This window comes from Macrotis lagotis, chromosome 4 (genome assembly GCF_037893015.1).
Source record: "Macrotis lagotis isolate mMagLag1 chromosome 4, bilby.v1.9.chrom.fasta, whole genome shotgun sequence".
Taxonomy (NCBI): Eukaryota; Metazoa; Chordata; class Mammalia; order Peramelemorphia; family Peramelidae; genus Macrotis; species Macrotis lagotis.
In genome coordinates this window covers 180495640-180517811 of record NC_133661.1, presented here as the reverse complement: position 1 = coordinate 180517811, position 22172 = coordinate 180495640, and the positions used below count along the sequence as shown (strand labels likewise).

The 22172-nt window shown below is 36.6% G+C and overlaps 1 long non-coding RNA gene across 1 annotated transcript in view; it reads right to left on the bottom strand.

The window, feature by feature from the left end:
* Nucleotides 1-20581, bottom strand: part of LOC141520098 (uncharacterized) — a 53230-nt gene extending 32649 nt beyond the window's left edge. Inside the window, exon 1 of the long non-coding RNA XR_012477545.1 lies at nucleotides 20367-20581. This is a non-coding gene — a long non-coding RNA (uncharacterized LOC141520098). The remainder of the gene's footprint in view (nucleotides 1-20366) is intronic.
* Nucleotides 20582-22172: the final 1591 nt, after the last annotated feature.

Below are 22172 nucleotides of genomic sequence, written 5' to 3'. Positions count from 1 at the left end.
TCAAGGAACTTAATTTCTATGGGGAGGCAACAGATCCATATAAAAATTTATGCAAAACATTTACAATGAGGTGCATGGTGGAGCAGTAAAATTTTGGCGGATTTAGAAGGCTTTATATAGAATTTGTTGGATTTTAAGAATGAAATTCATCTGATCAAATCAACTAGCATTTATTAGATGTCTGTTATATACCAGGCACTGTAATATCAGCTTGAGTGAGGAAGGAGAGCATTGTAGGCATGGAGGACAACCAATACAAAGCCACAGAAATGGGAAATGGACTGTTGCAGATGAGGGACAAAAAAGTCACTTTGACAATATATGGAGCATGTAAAAGGGAGTAATGGGTAAAAGGTCTAGAAAGGAAGGTGGGGAGTCACCTTTTGAGGATCTCTAAATGCCAAACAGAGGAATATATGTGTATACATTTACATATGTGTGTATAAATATGTATGTATGTACATAAATATATATGTGTACAGACAATTTTATATAATTTCCATAAATAATAAGGACTCCTAGAAATAACAAAGCAGAGTAAAAATAGAACAGAACAAAAAAGTAGAATGGAATATTGGGACGGAATAGATTGGTATGGCATAAAATTGGATGGGATGGAATGGAATAGAATAGAGAAGTAAAGAATGAAATGAAATGTTAGAATTTGAAGGGTCTAAGACTTGGAAGGAGTTAAATGATTTACTTAAGATTGCAAAGATTATGTAAAGAAAAAGATGTAAAATGAGAAAATTACATTGCATGTGACACTATAATAATTGGTTAAAAAGGAATATTCTCATTCCAGCTGGTTGTTTTGCACTAAGCAATCCTAGACTCTCAGAATTGGAAGGGGATTTAGGTGTATTCCAATCCAATCTTTACCTGTAGTGAATACTTTGATTCATCTTATGTTTGAACACTTTCAGTGCCAGGGGACTCACTAGCTCTGTGGGCAGGGCAGGCCATTTTATTTTGACAACTCTGGTTATTAGAGAATCATGGAATTTCAGAAATGGAATGAGACTCTAGTGGTCATATGGTTCAACCCATACCCCTAAGAAATTTCTGCTAAAACATATCTGACATATGTTCATTTAGCTTCTGTTTGAAGACTTTTATTGGTAATTTCCTCTTTTAATTGTGTTTTTTATATACTTATAAATTCTGCTCATTGGTCCTTGTTCTGCCCTTGAGGGCCTACCAGAAAATATATTTTCTCTTCCATGAGACAATTTTTCAAATATTTAAAAGTAGTAATCTTGAAATCAAGCAAATCTCCTTCAATTGCGGAATGGCTTAACAAAGTGGTATACGTATGTTATGAAACACTATTGTTCTATTAGAAACCAGGAGGGATGGAAATTCATGGAAGCCTGGAGGGATTTGCATGAACTGATGCTGAGAGAGATGAGCAGAACCCAGAAAAATATTGTACACCCTAACAGCAACTTAGGGGTGATGATTAACCTTGATGGACTTGCTCATTCCATCAGTGCAACAATCAGGGACAATTGGGGGCTATCTGTGATGGAGAATAACATCTGTATCCAGAGAAAGAATTGTGGAGTTTGAACAAAGACCAAGGACTATTACCTTTAATTTAGAAAAAAAACTGATATCTTATTATGTAGTCTTGCTATCTCTTATACTTTATTTTTCTTCCTTAAGGATGTGATTTCTCTCTTATCACATTCAGTTTGGATCAATGTATACCATGGAAACAATTGTAAAGACTGGCAAATTGCCTTCTATGGAGGATGGGGGGAGGGAAGCAAGATTAGGGGGACAATTGCAAAACTCAAAATAAATAAAAATCTTTAAAAGGAAAAAAAGTAGAAATCTTCACACTATTCCGGCACCAACTCTTCCTTATTTCCCTCATGACTCTTCTTCTGACTTTCTGAATTTAACTCCTTACCTCAGCTGTCTTCTCACCCAGGAACATCCCTCTGTGCATCTGACCTTCTTAGTAAGGATCATCCTTGAGACTTTCATCTCTCACTCATCTCCTAAAAACCTCCATTTTTGAAGAGGGCTCAGGATGGTTTCCTTTATTCATCTTCCAGCTCTACTTTTGATTCTCTGGAACTTTCTATCATACCTCAGCTACCTTTTACTTTGGGTATTCCCTTAATGTCTATGGCCTTCTTACTCTGGAACATTTCTCTGACCCTATGATCCCCTTCTTTAATTAGTAAATTCTTCTCTAAATCACCATTTTGATACTGGATCCAGAACTGTATCTTCATTCTTCTCCTGGCTCTGCTTGAATCTTTTTAAAAAAAATTATTTATTTAAGGCAATGGGATTAAGTGACTTGTCCAAGGTCACACCGCTATTATTATTATTATTATTATTATAATTAAGTAATTATTAAGTGTATTAAGTAATTATTAAATGTAAGTATTATCATTAAGCAATTTTTTTTTAGGTTTTTGCAAGGCAAATGGAGTTAAGTGGCTTGCCCAAGGCCACACAGCTAGGTAATTATTAAGTGTCTGAGGCCGGATTTGAACCCAGGTACTCCTGACTCCAAGGCTGGTGCTTTATCCACTACGCCACCTAGCCGCCCCTCTGCTTGACTCTTAATGGACAACATGTAGCTATAATTCCCATCTTCATCTCTGCTTTTCATATTCTTTTTGTGTTATCTTCCTTAATTAGAATGTTTCTTAACAGCAGAGGCTGTTTTTATTTTTGAATAGCTAACGCTTAAATGCTTTCTGACTTGATCTTTTTTGATTATTGACTTTTTCTGCCTTTTCCTTTTGTACTGTTTTCCAAATATATGCATATGTAGATATCACCTATGTGAATGTTGACTCTATATTTTAGAGTTTAATATTTAATCTTGTTTTAATTATAAAATAATATTGTTATAATTATCTGGTTATAAAAAAAGCTCTGTTTTTGCCCATGATCTTATTTTTATTAAATCTGGTCTCTAGATCCAGATGACTCTGGAGGAGAAAATGACAACACAGCACCCCCCTCACTCAAATTCAATTCTAATGCTTATCATGGAATTACCTCCCTGATGTCATGATCTTCCTTGAGGATGAAGGGCAAAATATCATCATTATCATCTGACTATTATATTAGCTATACTAGGTAGTAGTGGTAAATGATCTATTATAATTTTGAATTAAAAAGATTTGATTGAAGTCAAATGATAGTCTTTCCCTACCATTTTGAAAAAAATAGATATCCTAGCATTTGAGGGTGATAAGCATATTAGAAATGTATTTAAGATGGGGTCACTCATGAAGACTTTCCAGAACCCTGGGTGGATTGGTGATTACTGTAATTTTGGGTAACTGGGGATAATCTTCCATAAATTCTTGGTCCCTGTGAACAACTTTCTACTGTTCTGACCCTCTGAGGCAAAATAGCTTAGGTTTAAATCCCATGGGGAGGGGGGGAGATGAAGTCACTGTGAAACAATTAGGATTGAATGGCATTAATAACACCTAGTGCATTCCTATGGGTCAATGATATTATCTATTGATAAATATAAAGATGTCTCTAATCAGTCCTATTCTTTCATATGGTTTGAGGATATCTAAGAAAAATTGGAATAAATATTTTCTGTAAGTCTCACAAAAGTCAAACTGAGACTTGAGATTGGTGTTCTCACTCAGGTGACATCTTGAGTCATCAATTTCTACTTTCCTCATTTACCCTTAATTTCCACATTGTCTCCTCTCCAGGGTCAGAGGTGACAGGTAGGTTTTAAAAATGGGCCATCCTGAGAAATGCTTTTCCCTGTGATTAGGCACAATCTCTGTAACTATAATTTGTCTTTTTGATTCTAGCCCTTGAGGGAACCAGCAAATCATTCTGTCTCTAGCCCTTTGTAATGTTCCACTAGGGACTCAAGTGAGTGGATCGGTCATGGTTTAAACCCGTCAGCTGGAAGATTTCTGTGTGTACACAGCCTACTTAACCAGGAACAGCCTGACAAAAAAGTGCAAGGAAAGAATAAACCACTCAGGCATGCAAGATAACACCAGGTTTATTGAGAGCCAAGAGCCATTCAATCAAGTCTCTAAGTTTTTGTGAATTTTTTTTCAAGAAGTTAACTGACTACAAGTTTAGTTATGAAGCATGCAGGACAAATGCTCACTTATCAGCATGATGGGTAATGAATATAGATTATTATACTATGATCCTAGCTGTTGAAATAGGTAAACTAAGCCTCAAATAGTTTCATTTAGTCCCACTTCTGGTCAGAATTAAGTGGGATGCTAAATCTCATGTCTTTTGTTGGATCTGTAGCTGTATGCTGAAAATCAATGTTTTAAAGATATCTTAGAGAAAGTATGATAAAAATGATATCTAGTAATAGAGGGAAAGTTTGGCATAGGATATGACTGACATAAATGACTGTACCAAAAACCCCACTGAAACTGCTCAAGTCATAGAACTGAAAGGAACCTCAAAAGATCATCTAAATCAATCAATCAATCAATCAGCAATCCACTAGCCAATCAATTAACCAACATTTATTAAATAGCTACTACATGTCAGCCTCTATGCTATGTACTACAGATACAAAGAAAAAATGAAATAACGTTTTCACTCAAGGACCTTATATTTTATCATAATCTTTTTATTTTTTGAAGTAAAACTCAAAGGGATGAAGTGATAAGTTCAGGGTTGCACATATGGTTAGAGACAATTCAGAATTATCATTTATGTCTCTTGACCCCTTCTCTAGGACTCTGTATGATACATGATGCTTTCCTCATTGTGTTTCAAGTCTGAGAAGTGGTTGAGTTGCTGATAGTAAAATGACTAATAATCATATAATGTTACCAATGGTGAACCAGGGTAAGAAAATTTCTTCATCTTTCTAGGTTGGGAGGGCAAAAATCACTTCAGCTACTTATTTTCTAAGATTCAACATTTTCTATTTGGTTCTTTTAATCATGCAGATTTTTTTGTTGTTCAGTTATTTCAATTGCATCCAATGCTTTCATGACCTCATTTGGGATTTTCTTGACAAACATAATGAATACTATTATTTACATTTATTTACATTATATATATATATATGAAATTATTATAAATATATTTCTGTTTATCGGTTGTTATTGGATGCAGACAGCTTTTCTCCTTTTAATTAGATTATGGTATGGAATTGCTTGCTTTATTCCATAAATTAAAAATTAAAAAAGTGGTTTGCCATTTTTTTTTCCTCTAGCTCATTTTACAGATGAAGAAATTGAGACAAACAGACTTAAGTGACTTGACCAGGGTTATCCAGCTAGGAAGTGTCTGAGACTGGATTTGAACCCAAGAAGATGAGTCTTTTTAACTCCAGGTATGGTAGTCTATCTATACCACCTAGCTGTCCATGTAGGTTTAGTATCTGGTTGCATGAGATATTTCCAACCAGTTGCAGGCTTAGCAATAATATTATGTTAATTCAAGCAGAAAAAATTAGCATTATTGGTAATTAAATACTGTGTTATCTAGAGCTTTACATATATTAAAATGGCATTTATGATGTCAGCAAATAATTGTTTATTCATAAGTATAAAATTAGAATACACATGGGGTGATATAATATCTTAACTCACAGAATCAGAGGGACTTGATTATCATTTTAACAGAAGCTTTCAAGATTCTAAAAATCTTGGAGTATGAGATCTCTAAAATATAAACAAGAAAACTACAACTATATGCCATACTCTAGGGTTTTCTTATATTTGTTCCAAAGCCTATCTATTTGCAGATAGTCTGTCAGTTTATGAGTGACCAAGTAGACTCTGTCCAAGTACAGCAAACTATTTAGGGTCCTATAAAACTAATGGAAACATTATTTTGGAAATTGATTGATAGTGGTACTGAAGGCCCCTAAATTGAACTCAACATAACTTTTCTTTTACTTAACTATTACTAAGAAGCAGAGTTCTCTGCATCTCAGAGAGCTGTCATCCTGATTATTCCTTTATTCAAAAGAACTATATAGAAACTTCACTTCACTTGAATCCAACAATACTGTTTCAACTATATGCCAGAAACTTTAATGGCCCCTGGGAATCAGATGAAACATTACTTCATCTTTGCCCTCAAGGAGCTTTTGGGGTGAAATCTGTACAGGTGAGAGGGATGGCATGTATGCAAACAAGTATTATATGGAGTTGAATGTGATAGGTAAAAGGAGAGACTCGGGTAAAGTGCCTTAGGAAAATATGGCAGAGAAGATAGAGATGAGGTGGTAAATGAGGGAAAATTTAATGACTTAGGTGGCACCTAAGTTGGGCCTTGAAGAAAGAGTAAATTTCAGTCATTAAGGATCTAATAAATACCCACTATCTATCAGACACTGTATTAAGCATGAGAGTTACAAATGAAAATAATGAAACTATTTCTATTCTTAAGGAATTTACATTCTAACATATAGGCAGAGAAGACAAGAACAGATTTCAGTCATAGAGGATAGCTTACTCAAAATTACAGATGATGGCAGAAGATGATAGAACACCCACAGCTCAGATCTACTGTAGAGTAGATCCCATGATGGGGAGTGTTGTGAAATGGAACAGTGGAGTCAAAAGTGGGGAGCCTAAAAGAACAGGTTAAGGAATTTGCATTATATTTTATAAGCAATTGGGAAGCCTCTGAGGTTTCAAGAACAGGGGAATGGCATAACTTCGCATTAGGAGAATTATAATTATGACAGTTTGGAGTGGAAAGGGGAGGAACTAGAGGCAGGAATACCAATATCTATAATATCTATCTCTGACTCTCTGTGCATTTGGCTTTAGTAAATGATGCTGGCTAACCAACTGGCTGATACATTCAAATTGGATATGAAAAATGATTGAAGTTCATTTTTTTTAGTAAAGTTTAATTGTAGGGAATTTGCAGTATGTTGTCAGGGGTGTTGTAATTCTTAGCTGTTTTGGGGCTAGACCAGATTCTCAGATCATTAGCATTCTGTTCCTCACAGTAGGGGGAGGTTTGGCTACAAATTATGCTCATCTGAGGTTTGATAAAACTTTATGAACAACATTGGAGGCCTCCTTCCAATGCTTTTGCTACCAGCAATGTAAAAAGGAAATCTCCAACCACAAAAGCAGATCTTACAAAGATCTTTGGGATCAATGCAGTTAGATCCCCCAAAGCTCCTTAAAATGACTTTTTACTTCATCTTCTCTCCACAGACACAGCATAAAGCTAGACTTTGATGACAATATTCTTTCACAAATTTTTTCCCTTAAGTCTCCTGCTCTTTTTTACGAACAAAATATTAGTCAAAAAAAGTGCTTGAGCTCCCAATTGCTTATTGAAAAATAGGTCAGTCATAGTCATGTTTAGCATTCTTCCTCTTCTTCTTTTTCTTTTTTTCTTTGGGTTGGAATCTGCCTTCAGACAATTTTTCACAGAGGATAAGGATTAGTGCCTCTTTATCAATGTTGTCCATATCCCCACTCAGTATACTTTATTATCACAGCTAGAAGGTGCTTCGCAAAGACTGAGTTGTAGAGCTGTAAAATCAAACTTCCCAAAGCCGGGGAAAATTGAAATGTCACTCTCTTATAAGGAGTTTTAGGAGAGAGACTAAGCAGTGACTTCAATACAAGCCATCCATTCTATGGCCTAGTTTAGAAACTTTCAAAATCAATTTTAAATCTTTTCTTTATGGCTTTCACATCCCTTCAATATCACATTTTTTATTATGAAATTGCCTTGACCAGGGCAACATTGGGAGGTGGGAGAATTGGTGGGTGTGTGTGTGGGGGGAGGTGTTGAGAAACATTGATCTGTTATTCATAGTGACTCTTGTTTGCCAGCTTTGTTAGGTGCCAACCTGGATTCAGGCCTGGGTGCTTGCCCTCAACACATTAGGCCTTCATGCTATTTGGCAGACAGTCCTCTTAATTTGTGCTCATTGAGGATGCTCTAATAACCTTCCTCAAGGCCAAATGAGATTTATATGGAATGGGAAGTCAGCTAGAAGGCTGCAGAATGACTATGCTAATTAGAAACCAAAATATAAACAACATCAACTCCACATGGAGACTGTTGCCCTACTTAATATATCCCTAGCAGACCAAATTAAGAAAAATCCCATTATCTTTCTCAGGGTTTCTGAATCTTTTTTCCTTTTTTTTTCTGACCACATGTTTGATGTTTGTGCAAATCACTAATGTGGGGATATTTCATGATTGCTTTGGTTCTGAAGTGCAGCCCTGTCTCCTCTACCCCCTCCCAATTACAAGGTTGCAGAGCCATTATTTGCAATTAAGCCAAATTTGCTTGTTTTTCATTTCCACGGTCAGTTTATGCTTCACATTCCCAAGATTTTGTTGTTAGCAAAGTGCACAGCATTTCTGATTTTATTGTGCTCTCTCAAGTGTTATTGACTTGGCTGTGCAATTGAAGCCTTTCTAGAGCCAAGTGATGAGAAAGAAATGCCAAACCATTCTTTGGACCTAGGTAAGGTGCAAGGAACATTTTCCATAATTGATAACATACCCTAAAGGAAATGAATATTCTGCCCAACAATCTCTGAATTTATAGCCAATTTCATTTTCTAGCGGTTATGAAAAGCACTGTTCTTGAACTCATTTACCTTGAGAGCTTTCAACAGGCAAGTATCATGCCAAAGGCAATGCTAGAGAGGTTCTCATAAGCTCTTGAAGAGACTTATTCCAACTTCTATTGGGCCAGACTAGCCAGGTTCCCAAAATAAGACTAGCTATATATCCCTTCTAAGGTGTGGAAGTGTATTTCCTCTGGTGTTATTGGTTAAAGTCTCTATTTCAGTATGTACTGAGCAAAGATTGGTGTCCTAGTATTTGCCTTTTCAGTATATACTAACCAATGTTAACTGCCAGAAACTAGTACCTTAGTTTCATTTAATCAGTAAATATCAATTAACTTTTGCAAAGGCATTTTTTACTGAGAAGATTTAATAACAGAATATATAAACATTTTCCCCAAATACTTGGATACTCTTTCCCCCATATTCTTGGTTCCAGTAGGATGGCTTCAATCATGAAATAGCTTCTATATGATGTTTATCCACCAAATTCACTTCCAAATTCCATTTAACCAACAAATGGATAGTTTTAGCTACTTCTTGGCTGCCTTGGATCTATGCTGTCAGATAGGCTTCTCCTGGTTTTGTTTCTTACTCTCTCTTTTCTAGCAAATCCTAGTATCAATTTCAGCTCCAAAACTTCTGACATTTATTATACTTATCTTTGAATTTCATAGAATTGTAATCATTTTCAATATTGTTATTCAGTCATTCAGTTGTGTCGAACTCTGCATGATCCTATAGACTTTATTCATGGATTTACTTGGCAAAGATACTTGAATGGTTTGCCATTTCCTTCTCCATCCTTAGAATGGGAACTGAGACAAACAGGGATAAAATGATTGGCATAGGGTCACACAGCAAGTGCTTAAGGCCAGATTTGAACTCAAATCTTCTTGACTATGGACTTTGTTCTCTATCTACTGTACCACTTCAATATTCCTTCTTCTAAATCAGAAAAGAGCAAATGCAAAAAAGGTGAAAAACAAATAAAAAAACAATCAAACAAAAATAAGAATGCATTCATGGACCACATAATGGTCCTAGGTAGAGGAGGACTTGAACGTTTTATCTCTTCAGAGACATATAGCACATCTCTTATTCAAAACAGTTGAAATAGTGTGGAAAATATAAGTCTTGCTTTGTTCTGATGATTTGAATGATCTTTCAGTCTTGGCTCAACAATCAATAAAATATCTATGTCTTCACCCCAGAGTTATTACCTAGCCTAGATCATTAACTAGGTTTTGCCCCAGTCAAACAGATGCCTGTTAAAGACCTTAGCATTAAAAACCAAGACCTCCCACTGTATCCAGGGGCATCTCCAGAGAGAAAGTGAGGCTGGTGTCTTTGCACAGCCCTCCCTTACTAATTCACATTGCAGGTCATGGCATCATATTCCTGATGTTGTGGTTCTCTTCAAGAATGAAGGATAAAAAACAACACTAATAAGTGTGAGCTTGTAGACTAGTCAGTAGTTCATTACACCAGGACAGAAGACTATATTGTTATTTCTAGAACTGCCAACAGCCTTTGTCAGTGAATGGTTTGAGGAGTTAACCACAAGAAAGTTCATGGGAAAGGAAAATGAGGCATACTTGAAGGACTTTAATAATAATATTAGAGGAGCAGCATAGTGTGATGGATAGAAAGTTGGTTTTAAAACCCAGAAGAGTAAATTACTATCTATGGTTCTTATTCTAGGCAAGACTCTTAATTTTCCAGTTTTCTAGGCAATTCTCTAAGACTATAAATTGCACAGAAGGTGCCATCTTGCCTTGGTAGAGGGAATTTTTCCCATCTGGGAATTCCCTAGATCAATGAAATCATAGATTTAATCCCTATCCCTAATAGGAGTAATAGTCTATATTGGCAGCCCAAGGGAACCCTTTCTGTGATCTGCATGGATTCATATTTGATTTGGGGACTTTCAGTAATTTGGCTTTCTTGAGTTATTTGAAACTTAGGAACTTCTAAAGTTGAAAGTGTAACCTTTCAGGTACTTGCCATGCTAATAGATCCAGGCAATGAAGATTTTAAAATACTAAAAACTTAATTAGGAGTTAAATTAATATTAAAGTAATGAAAAACAGTATCAACCACATTACCAAATAAGTACAATGTCTTTCTCTCTCTCCGTATCCCCAATTCTATCTCTTAAAATTAATTTGAGAACAAAACTGCTCCATATTCAGGACTCTGATAGTGGATGGCTCTAGAACTGCAAACACTAGTGAGGAACTGAATTTGGTTCCCTGGCAGGAGTTCTTAATCTTTTTTTGTGACAGGGATTTTTTACCAATCTGGTGAAGCCTATGGACCCTTTCTAAGAATAATATTTTTAGATAATTGAAGAGAACACTAAATTTCAGTTATTGATTAGTAAAAATAAAGTTATATATTTTTCCTATCCAAATTCATAGACCTCATGAAATCTGTCCAGAGACTTCATGGTGGAGATGGAATCTATGAACCGGAGGTTAAGGACCCTAGATCTAGGAAATTATCTCCTTCTCCTGTTGGTTTAAGTATAGCTATGCCTTCAAACAATCGATTTTTCCCCTCCCCTCCCCCTCCTATTTACTCACTTTGTTCTATTTCCAAACAAGTTTACACCTTGCCTTGCTTTAGGCACTGCACAATACTCAGTCATGTGGGCCCCATCCTATCCCTGGCTCATCTTTCCACTGTTTAAGAGCATGGTTGGGTATAAAACTTCCTCTTTCACCAAGTCATTGAAATTAGATAAGTGGGGTATACTTTTTTCTTCTCAGATGATCAGAGAGCAACCTAAACAACTCTCCTTAGTTCTTGATGAGGGACTCCTTCCAAAGTCATTTCATTGAGTGGATAGAGGGTGAGAGCAAACTTCTTCACTGAACAATCCTCTCACCTTTATGTTTGTTCAACAAATTTCTCTTCCTCTTGCCGGTAGTAGTAGAAATAGTATGGAATTATGCATAGACTATAACACACTGAGTATTTTAGCTATGATTATTCTTCCATCTTTTCTATTTAAAAAAATTTTGTTTGGATTTGTAATTTCATTGGTATGGTACAAGGAACTCCTAATGAGGCAGATCAGTACTTGCTTTGCAATCACACTGAGAGGATACAATTTGCCCAGGGTTACATGTAAATTTAAACCCACAGATTAGGTGTTAGAGGTGAGAGGAACCTAGACCAGCTCTCTATCCATTACACCATATTACCTTTTTTTTTTTTAAAAAACACAATTCTTTAAAGTTTGTAAAACATTTTTTTCACAACAATATCTTCTTAAAATGATGAAATATCTTACCCATTCTACCTCTCCCTTTCTCTAAGCACATTATTTTCTTCCTTATTACCTCCATCATTTTAATATACCTTCAATTCAACTTCCTCCTGTGCCTTGTCTATATATGGTCCTTCTAAATGCTCTAATAACCAAGAAGATTCCTATGAGTTATCAATATTATCTTCCCATGCATAAATACAAGAAGTTCAACATCATTAAGTCCCTCATTATTTGCCCTTCCAGTTCTACCTTTCTATGCTTCATCTAAGTTTTGTACTTGAAGACTGAATTTTCTGTTTAGCTCTGATTGTTTCATCCAAAAAGTTTGAAAATCCCCTATTTTATTGAATGTTCATTTATTTTTCTCCTGAAAGAGTATGTTTGATTTTGTTGAGTAGTTGATTCTTTTTTTTTATATTTTTTCAAGGCAACGGGGTTAAGTGGTTTGCCCAAGGCCACATGGCTAGGTAATTATTAAATGTCTGAGGTCAGATTTGAACCCAGGTACTCCTGACTCCAAGGCTGGTGCTCTATCCATTGTACCACCTAGCCACCTGGGTAGTTGATTCTTGATTGTAATCCAAGCTCTTTTGCTTTCTAGAGTATCTTATTCTAAGCCCTATGAGCCCCATGTGTAGAAACTGCTAAAACTTGTGTTATCTTGATAGTAGTTCTACACTACTGGAATTGCTTCTTTCTGGCTGCATGCAATATTTTCTCCTTGAGTTCTGAAATTTGGCTATAATATTCCTGGAAGTTTTCATCTGGGTATCTCTTTCAGAAGGTCATTAATGGATTCTTTCAATTTCTATTTTACCCTTTGCTTCTAGGATATCAGGGCAGGGGCTTTTTTTGGTCATGACTTTCAGGTAGTCCAATAATTTTAAAATTCTCTCTTCTAGATCTGTTTCCCAGGTCAGTTGTTTTTCCAACAACATATTTCACATTTTCTTCTAGTATTCATTCTTTTGGGTTTGTTTTATTATTTCTTAATTTCTCACAAAGTCATCAACTTCCCTTAGCTCCATTCTTCATTTGAAGGAATTTTTTTTAAGGTTTTGCAAGGTAATGGGGTTAAGTGGATTGCCCAAGGCTACACAGCTAGGTAATTATTAAGTGTCTGAGGCTGGATTTGAACCCAGGTACTCCTGACTCCAAGGCCAGTGTTCTATCAACTGAACCACCTAGCTGCCCATGAAGGAATTATTTTCTTTGTTTTTAAATTTATTTTTATTAAAGATATTATTTGAGTTTTACAATTTCCCCCAATCTTGCTTCCCTCCCACCACCCCCACCCCACAGATAGCACTCTGTCAGTCTTTACTTTGTTTCCATGTTGTACCTTGATCCAAATTGGGTGTTATGAGAGAGAAATCATATCCTTAAAGAGAACAGAATTCTCAGAGGTAACAAGATCAGACAATAAGATATCTTTTTTTTTTCTAAATTAAAGGGAATAGTCCTTGTACTTTGTTTAAACTCCACAGCTCCTTATCTGGATACAGATGGTACTCTCTTTTGCAGACAGCCCAAAATTGTTCCCAATTGTTGCACTGTTGGAATGAGCAAGTCCTTCAAGGTTGAACATCACTCCCATGTTGCTGTTAGGGTGTACAGTGTTTTTCTGGTTCTGCTCATCTCACTCAGCATCAGTTCATGCAAATCCCTCCAGGTTTCCCTGAAATCCTGTCCCTCCTGGCTTCTAATAGAATAGTGTTCCATGACATACATATACCACAGTTTGCTAAGCCATTCCCCAATTGAAGGACATTTACTGGATTTCCAATTCTTTGCCACCACAAACAGGGCTGCTATAAATATTTTTGTACAAGTAATGTTTTTACCCTTTTTCCTCATCTCTTCAGGGTATAGACCCAATAGTGGTATTTCTGGGTCAAAGGGTATGCACATTTTTGTTGCTCTTGGGCATAGTTCCAAATAGCTCTCCAGAAGGGTTGGATGAGTTCACAGCTCCACCAACAGTGTAATAGTGTCCCAGATTTCCCACATCCCTTCCAACAATGATCATTATCCTTCCTGGTCATACTGGCCAATCTGAGAGGTGTGAGGTGTTACCTCAGAGAAGCTTTAATTTGCATTTCTCTAATAATTAAGGATTTAGAGAATTTTTTCATATGGCTATGGATTGCTTTGATCTCCTCATCTGTAAATTGCCTTTGCATATTCTTTGACCATTTGTCAATTTGGGAATGGCTTTTTGTTTTAAAAATATGACTCAGTTCTCTGTATATTTTAGAAATGAGTCCTTTGTCAGAATCATTAGTTGTAAAGATTGTTTCCCAATTTATTGCATTTCTTTTGATCTTGATTACATTCGTTTTATCTGTGCAAAAGCTTTTTAATTTAATGTAATTGAAATCATCTAATTGGTTTTTGGTGATGTTCTCCAACTCTTCCTTAGTCATAAACTGTTCTCCTTTCCATAGATCTGACAGGTAGACTAGTCTTTGATCTTCTAATTTGCTTATAATATTGTTTTTTATGTCTATGTCCTGTAACCATTTGGATCTTATCTTGGTAAAGGGTGTGAGGTGTTGGTCTAATCTAAGTTTCTTCCATACTAACTTCCAATTATCCCAGCAGTTTTTATCAAAGAGGGAGTTTTTATCCCAATGGTCAGACTCTTTGGGTTTATCAAACAGCAGATTACTATAATCATCTCCTGCTTTTACACCTAGTCTATTCCACTGGTCCACCACTCTATTTCTTAGCCAATACCAAACTGTTTTGATGACTGATGCTTTATAGGAATTATTTTCTTCAGAGAGCTTTTGTATCTCTTTTTCCATCTGTCCAGTTCTCCTCTTTAAGGCATTCTTCTCCTCACTGATGTTTTTCGGACTGCTTTTTCCATTTGAGCCAAACTAGTTTCTGAGATGTTATTTTCTTCAGTTTTTTTTGTATCTCCTTCACTAAACTTCTGACTTGAATTTTATGATTTTCCCACATCACTCTCATTTCTCTTTCCAATTTTTCCTTTACCTCCCTTACTTGATTTTCAAAATATTTTTTGAGTTCTTCCATAGCCTGAGAGCAATTCAAAATTTTTTTGTTTTGGATACAGAAGCTTTGACTTTGTTATGTTCTGAGTGTGTCTTTTGATCCTCCATAGAAGCAATTGTCTATGGTTGAATCTTTTTTCTTCTGTTTGCTCATTTTCCCAGCCAATGATTTGATTTTAAGTCTTTGTTAAGTTGGGGTTCTACTTCTAGGGTGAAGAACACATTGTTCCAAGGTTTTGAGAATTTTTACAGCTGTTTTCAGGGACACACCCAAGGGATGTGTAAATTCTCAATTCCTCCAAAGTCTTATGAGAGGCTTTGATTGCTCTCCTGGGCTGTGCTATGGTCTGTGGATGACCACAAACACTCCTTTCTTCCCTGAAACCATGAGAAGAGTCCCTGCTCCCCTGCAGGCAGTATCCTCTGTTGTGTTTCTGTTCCTCTTTCTGGGGACTGGGGCCCCAGACTGTGACCAATATCTGAGTAAGGGTGAAACAGCAGATTCCTGCCTCAGGGATAGCAAAGAGACCTCTGCAAAAGCTCTAGAAGCATCTGCCTGGTGGTCTCCTGACAACTGGTTCTCTAAGTCTGCTCCTGGTCCCCTGGGACTGGGGCTGTGCTTAGGCCTATTCTGGATTGAGTTCCCCTCTCACTGGTGTAGCAGAGATTTCCTTCTGACCTTCTCAATTTTCCTTGGCATTCTCTAGGGTGAGAAGTCTGGAAACCACTGCTGCTGCACTCCCCAGGACCAAAGCACCCCCAGGGACCCAGGCACCCCATGGTCTGTTCCTGAATGGCTGGTAGGTTGCTGTGGTGTGGCCTGGGCTGCACTGTGGGCCCTTTCTAACCCATTGTAACACACCCTTCCCTTGAATCTTCCAAGTAAGACAACTTGGGGTGGAAAATTGCTTCACTCTGTCTTTTAATCAGTTCTGTCACTCTAGAGTTTGATTAGAATCATTATTTAAAGGTATTTGGAGTAGTTTGGGAGAGATCTCACAGCAGTCCTTGCCTTTAGTCTGCCATCTTGACTCCACTCCTCATATGTATTCTTGATAACATTTTTTTACTTCTTTTTACACACAAGACATTGCTAGTAGCTTAATTAAGCTCATCTACATCCACCATGAGCCTTTCAATTATGCTTTGGGTTATTTATAATTGTAATTGTTCTAATATCATGGTGTTCCATGATTCACAGCCATATGGCGCCCCTGGGAGAACAGTATTAAAGATGTAAACTTCCATAGTAGTGAGAATTTATGAGTTTCACAGACTACACTGTCATTTACATTTACATTTTCCAAATGCAAAATCAATCTGATATAGAGTTCAAAAGATATGGGTTCAAATCCTGACTTTGTTAACTTACTATGTAGGGGTGATTTCAAACAATGTCTTTGGGCCCTATCTTGTCATCTATAAAATGAGGAAGTTGGACAAGATGGTTTATAAGATCTCTTCTGTTTCTAAATCTATGATATTATTATCCTATACCCTGTCAAAGATAGACTTTTTGGTGGACCAATTTGACAGTCCCAGTTGTAGGTCATAATTTGGGCAATAGAAATTCTTTGACTTAAATTTCTTGGTCTAATCTCTAATGGTAGGTTTCCTCATGCAACCAGGGAAATTTATAATTCTATGGTGGGTTTTTGAGTGTTTTCTCATTATTTATATTTTCTCTCTCTCTTCTTATTTCTATTAAGGGTAAAAAAAGGAAATAAAAATAAAGTAGAGAGTTGTGAGAACCTTTCTTACCTTTTCTTCCCCCCCCTCCCGACTTTCTATTCCTTGGATATCAGAAAGAGTGTGGTGGAATACACATGGGTAGAATGTTGCAGTAGTCATGGCATCAGTAAAGAAGTAAAAACTGATTTTCCTAGAATGCTTTGGTCTCTATATATACTTTGAATACTGGAGGAACTGATGAATGGATGAAAAAGCATTTAATTAGTACTTGGAGTCACAGGTGAGAGAACTGGGTAACAGTTGAACACCATAGGAAGATGAGCATCCCTGAGAAGAACTCATGAAGCCCTCACATCAGAGGTGCTTGTACTCCTTGAACAATCCATCCCACCCATGACTCCAAAAAGCTATAGCATGTGTAGTAGTCACATTCCAGTAAAATTGTCTTGGCAGATGGGCTATATCAGGTTGAGGGAAACTGTTAGACCTCAAACCCATGGGAGAATTAGGGGACAAATTGGGCAAAAAGATGTTGTCATTTACATTTCCCAAATGCAAACATGTGATGGATGGATGATAAAAAGGCATTCCAGTGATCATGAAGGTGGTTGAAGCAGGTGTTGAAGAGCCTTTAGAGTTTAGTCACACATCAAAGATGTCAAGGTAATCTACTTTTTGGGTCATTGTCATTGTCTTTGTCTTAACTTTTGTCCTTTCACTGGACTTTGCTGACTTGAGAAGAGAGAGTGAAGCTCAAAACTTTGTGCACTCTGTCTCACTTAAATCCAATTAATTCATTTGAAAGTCTAGACATCATCCTGGGATGTTGTTAGGGACTGTTGTGTGTGGGAGCACTGTAAATTATCTCCACCTGGTATCCTTGAGCACCAGAGTCTTATCTTACTAAGTCCCATGGGAATGGGAGTGGATTAGAGACTGGGAAGGCATTTAAGCACTGGTGTTTTGGTAAATGAATGGAACACTTGGAGATCTTCATGGAGTACTTGTTTCCCTTGTCATCCTTGCCTCCCACCCCTCCAATGCTCACCTGGGGAAGATTGAGTGAGTGCAGAAGGGGACTCAACATAAGAGTCCAGGAAAGGGACTCAATATATGACTTCTGGTAAAGTGACTCTACTGTATGTCATTGATCCTCTCCAGAAACAAAGAATAAACAATAAGTACTTTAGTAAGGGGTGGCGATATAAATAGAACATTCAAGAAATTCCTAGTTCATTTGATTTTTGGGGAAAAATATCATGGAAAGACATGACTGAAATAATGAAGAAAAAATAGGCACAACCAAGAGAACATTGAACACAGTAGCAGCAATATTGCTTTAAGAATAACTCTGGAAACTATCATATTTCCTCATGTATAAGATGCAACCTTTTGGGAAAAATTTGAGGTATAAAAACTGGGGGTGTCTTATACAGTGGTTGTAGTTTTTTAACTTGCATTTCTCACTTGTTTTTGTGCTCGCTGTTGTAGATTTTTTACTTGCATTTCTTGCTTTTTTACTTGTTGTCTTTGCACTCATTGTTTTGCATTTGTTACTGGTATATTACATTTTGCACGTTCTGCCCAGAAATGGCTCAGAAAAGATTTTCATTCAGTGCTGAATTCAAGTTCAAGTTCCAGTTTGCAAAGGTGAATGGAAATTGTACTGCCAAATGTCATTTTGGTCCTCTTCCAACTGAGAAAACAATCTGAGAATGGCTATGGGAAGAAATAACCCTACTGAAAATGCCATGACAGAAGAAGGCCATGAGAGGAAAGTTAGCAAAATGGTCTGAGTTAGAGAGGGAAGTGAAGAGATGGATAGAAGAACAAAGAGCAATTGGAATTCCTGTGTCCACAAAGCTGGTTTACATGAGGCAAAAAGAATTGCTGATGAAAAAGAAGTTTGATTGATTTTAAAGGAGAACAGAATTGGTGCTTCAGGTTCATGAAATGGATTGGACTAAGCATGCATCCACTCACCAGACTTGTCCAAAAGATGCCTGAAAACTATGAACAGAAGTTCCTTCAATTTCATAATGAATAAAACTTGAGTTCAATAACTTTTTTTCAAATTTTGGACCCCCAAATTAAAGTGCCTCTTAAATGGACATGTTTTATACATGGGGAAATATGATAATTCATTTTGAGTGGTATAAATACTTCAATTAACTACAAAGGACCATGAAGAAAGATTATGTCCCCTCTGGAGAAAGAACTAAAGAATAGAAATATTTATAGAGTGGTTTTGCATCCATACATATTTGTGTCTAATGGTAATCATCTCTAGTGTGGGGGTGGAGAGAAGGAAAAAATATAATAAAAGAAAATTTAGACAAAAAAAACATTGAAAGCAGAGTAACTACAAAAAATGTTAAGTATTACATAGTTTTTTAAAGTATGAAATATAAATTAATGGTTTTATAGTGAATCCTCTTTTTAGATTGTGCTGTGTACATGAAAATATTCTTTTTATTGTCTATGATTTGACTTCAAAATGAATTTTTAAAAATAATTTATTTAATTTAATTAATATTAATTCAACAATTTAATTAACTATTCATTACAATTAATAAATTAATTTAATAATAATTATTGTTAATCAAAAAAAGAAATTCCTCACTTTATTAAGGAATTCACACTCTAATTGTAGTATACCACCCTTTTGAAAAAAGGATAGCTATGGGGCAGAGAGCAAGGCCTTTTAGTCCTAATGGTGCACAGATGGTATAGGTGGCAAGGCCCAGAGGGGATTTCTGAACAGAGAGGCAGATGACAAAGTTTGGAGGACCTTAGAAAATAAGCTAGTAAAATTTGATGGTTCTCCATCTCACTAAAAGAAATTGATTTTTAAAATTCTTTGCTCATTCTAGTCTTAAGAATAGTTAAGCAGCCAATCTAACAGTACAGTCAAGGAATGTCCCTTTGGACTTCCCATTAGCCAACCAGAATGAGTTCTGATGTATATAGAGTATAACCAATGATTTTACAAAAATGAGTCCTGCATGGTTACAACAAATCTCAGAAATAGTTTACCAAAATCAAAAGAAAAGTGAATCTGATAAGACAAATCTCACCAATCAAGTTTGAGCTAGCCCTTTGCTATACTGGTCTCCCCCCCCCCCCCAATAGGATTAAGTAACTTGCTCAAGGTTACATGTTTAAGTATTTATTAGTGTCTGAGGCCAGATTTGAACTTGGGTCAGTGCTGTATCCACTGGGTCACCTAGCCCCTGCTAAACCATTGAACAGTTATTTCCATCAGAGGGAAGAAAAAATTCAGGTTTAGAATTCAAGGGCACCTTTCCATCTTAGGAAAGACTACCTAAAAAGTGCTTTCTAAGCACTTGGACAAGGTGGATGATAGCATACTGAGTGAAGGTTGAGATGAGAATCTAGAAGTGTTTTTACCAATTTTTGGTAATTAGCTATTTTAGCCAATGGCTATTTGGCTAAATACCAAACATTTAGAGGGAAGGATGAAACTGGAGGTAGTGGCTATCTCTAAGAAATTAGGTCCTAAAATATTGTACTCTTTTTTTTTCTATATGGATACATAAAAGCCTATGTAGCAGTAGCAGTGGGGATTCAAGACAGAGAATCCTAGACTTCTGACAAGATGATGGAGAGAAGCCAGGCACTGTTTTGAGTTCTGAGCTTTCCCTCAAAACATATATGTATCTTGCAAGCCTCTTAACAGATTTTGGATCGACAGAATCAACAGAAGAACAATTGGGAACATCTCCCAGCAATATCTGTAATGGGAAGAGCTCTCTCTGAGAGCAGGGGTGGATGGGTGAGGCTTGGGACTTACCTGAGAAGCATGGCAGAATATTTTGCTGTATTTGCAGCAGGCAGTTGAAGAGAACTCCAGTCTGGCTGCCCAAAGACCCATCCAGTCTTCTCAGCTGGTCTGGAAGGCTAAGTCTTCAGTCCCTATGTTTCCAGAGACTCCCCCATTGTTCTTCTGGGAGGGTCTGACCTTCTCTAGCACAAACACAGAAACAGACCTAGTCATTGGCACTTTGCCTCAGGGTATGGGCAGATCTTCCCCAGCACTGATTACCCAGTGAGAGGCTTTATGACATTTCTAACCCAGATTGTGTGAGGACAGTACAGATCCAGTCTTAGGCCTGTGGTGGTGGGGGTAGAGGGGGTAGGGTGGGGGAGCACTGAAACCTCTACCACAGACATCCAGAGAAAGCTTTTGGTTCCTTATCAGAGGGTTCCCAGAGTAACCCCCAGGAGTTTCCAATTCCAGTGAGCAAGGCCTTTAGGGATCTCAACCACCAAAGTCTGTGAGTCAGCCCCTCCTCAACACAAGACCCCAGAGAGAGCTAACATCTCAAAATGAAGAAAGACCAGCACAAAGGAGGGTCTATTGAATGTTATATTGGAAACAAGGATACTAGCACAGAAAAAGAGGACAGAAAGGATGAAGGTTCAAAGAATAAGAATTGATCTCCAGCCTAGAAGCATTTCCTAGAAGAGATCAGAAAGAAGTTTAAGAAGGAAATGGAAAAATTGGGGAAAAAAGTACAAGAGAAAATTAACATTGCAAGAGAAAATTAATATCTTATAACAAAAAATGACAGAAGAGAACAAATCCTTTAAAAATACAATTGGACAAATGCAAAACCAAAATTATTCCCTTAAAAACATTATTGGGCAAATGGAAAAGCATAGCAACTCCTTCAAAAATAGAACTAAAAACTTGGAATAGGAGATGCAAAAGGTAAATGAAGAAAATTCTTATCTTAAAAAAAGATTGGAATCTGTGGAAACTAATGACTTCATGAGATCTGGTAAACAAAATCAAAAAACAGAAGAAAATGTTAAATTCCTCATTGGTAAAAGAACTGACCTGGAAAATAGATTGAGGAGAAACAATTTAAGGATTATAGAATTATCTGAAAACCTTGAACAAAAAAACCAGCCTGGATACTTCAGGGTATAGTTAAGGGGAACTGATATTTTTCCCAGAGGGCAAAATAGTCATTGAAAGAATACATTGGTCCTCTCCTGAAAGGGATCCCAAAATGAAAAGACCAAGGAATATTGTAGCCACATTCTAGATTATCAAATCAAGGAGAAAATTCTGTAAGCAGAAAGAAACAATTCAAATACCAAGAAACAACAGTGAAGATTATACAGAACCTTGCTGCATCAACATTGAGGGATTGAAGGGCCTGGAATATGATATTCTGGAGAGCAAGGAAGCTTGTATTTTATTCACTATCCAGCCAAACTGGACCTTCTCTTTCAGGGAGAAAGTTGGGCATTTAACAAAATAGGTAACTTTCAATCTTTCCTGTTGAAAAGACCAGAGCTAAACAGGAAATTTAATCTTCAAATAGGAGACTCAAGAGATACATGAAAAATAAACAGGGGAAAAACTTATTCAATAAGGTTAAATGGGTTACATCCCCACCTGGGAGAAAGATTCTCATAACTCTTGAGAAATGTAATTTTATCAGAGGGAATATACTTAGGCTATAGATATGGATATTCATGGCATGTTCATGATTTAATTGAATGTTCATATATATATATATATATATATATATATACATATATGAAAGGAAAGAGATGGGGAAAAAGTGGGTATTGAATGGGGTAA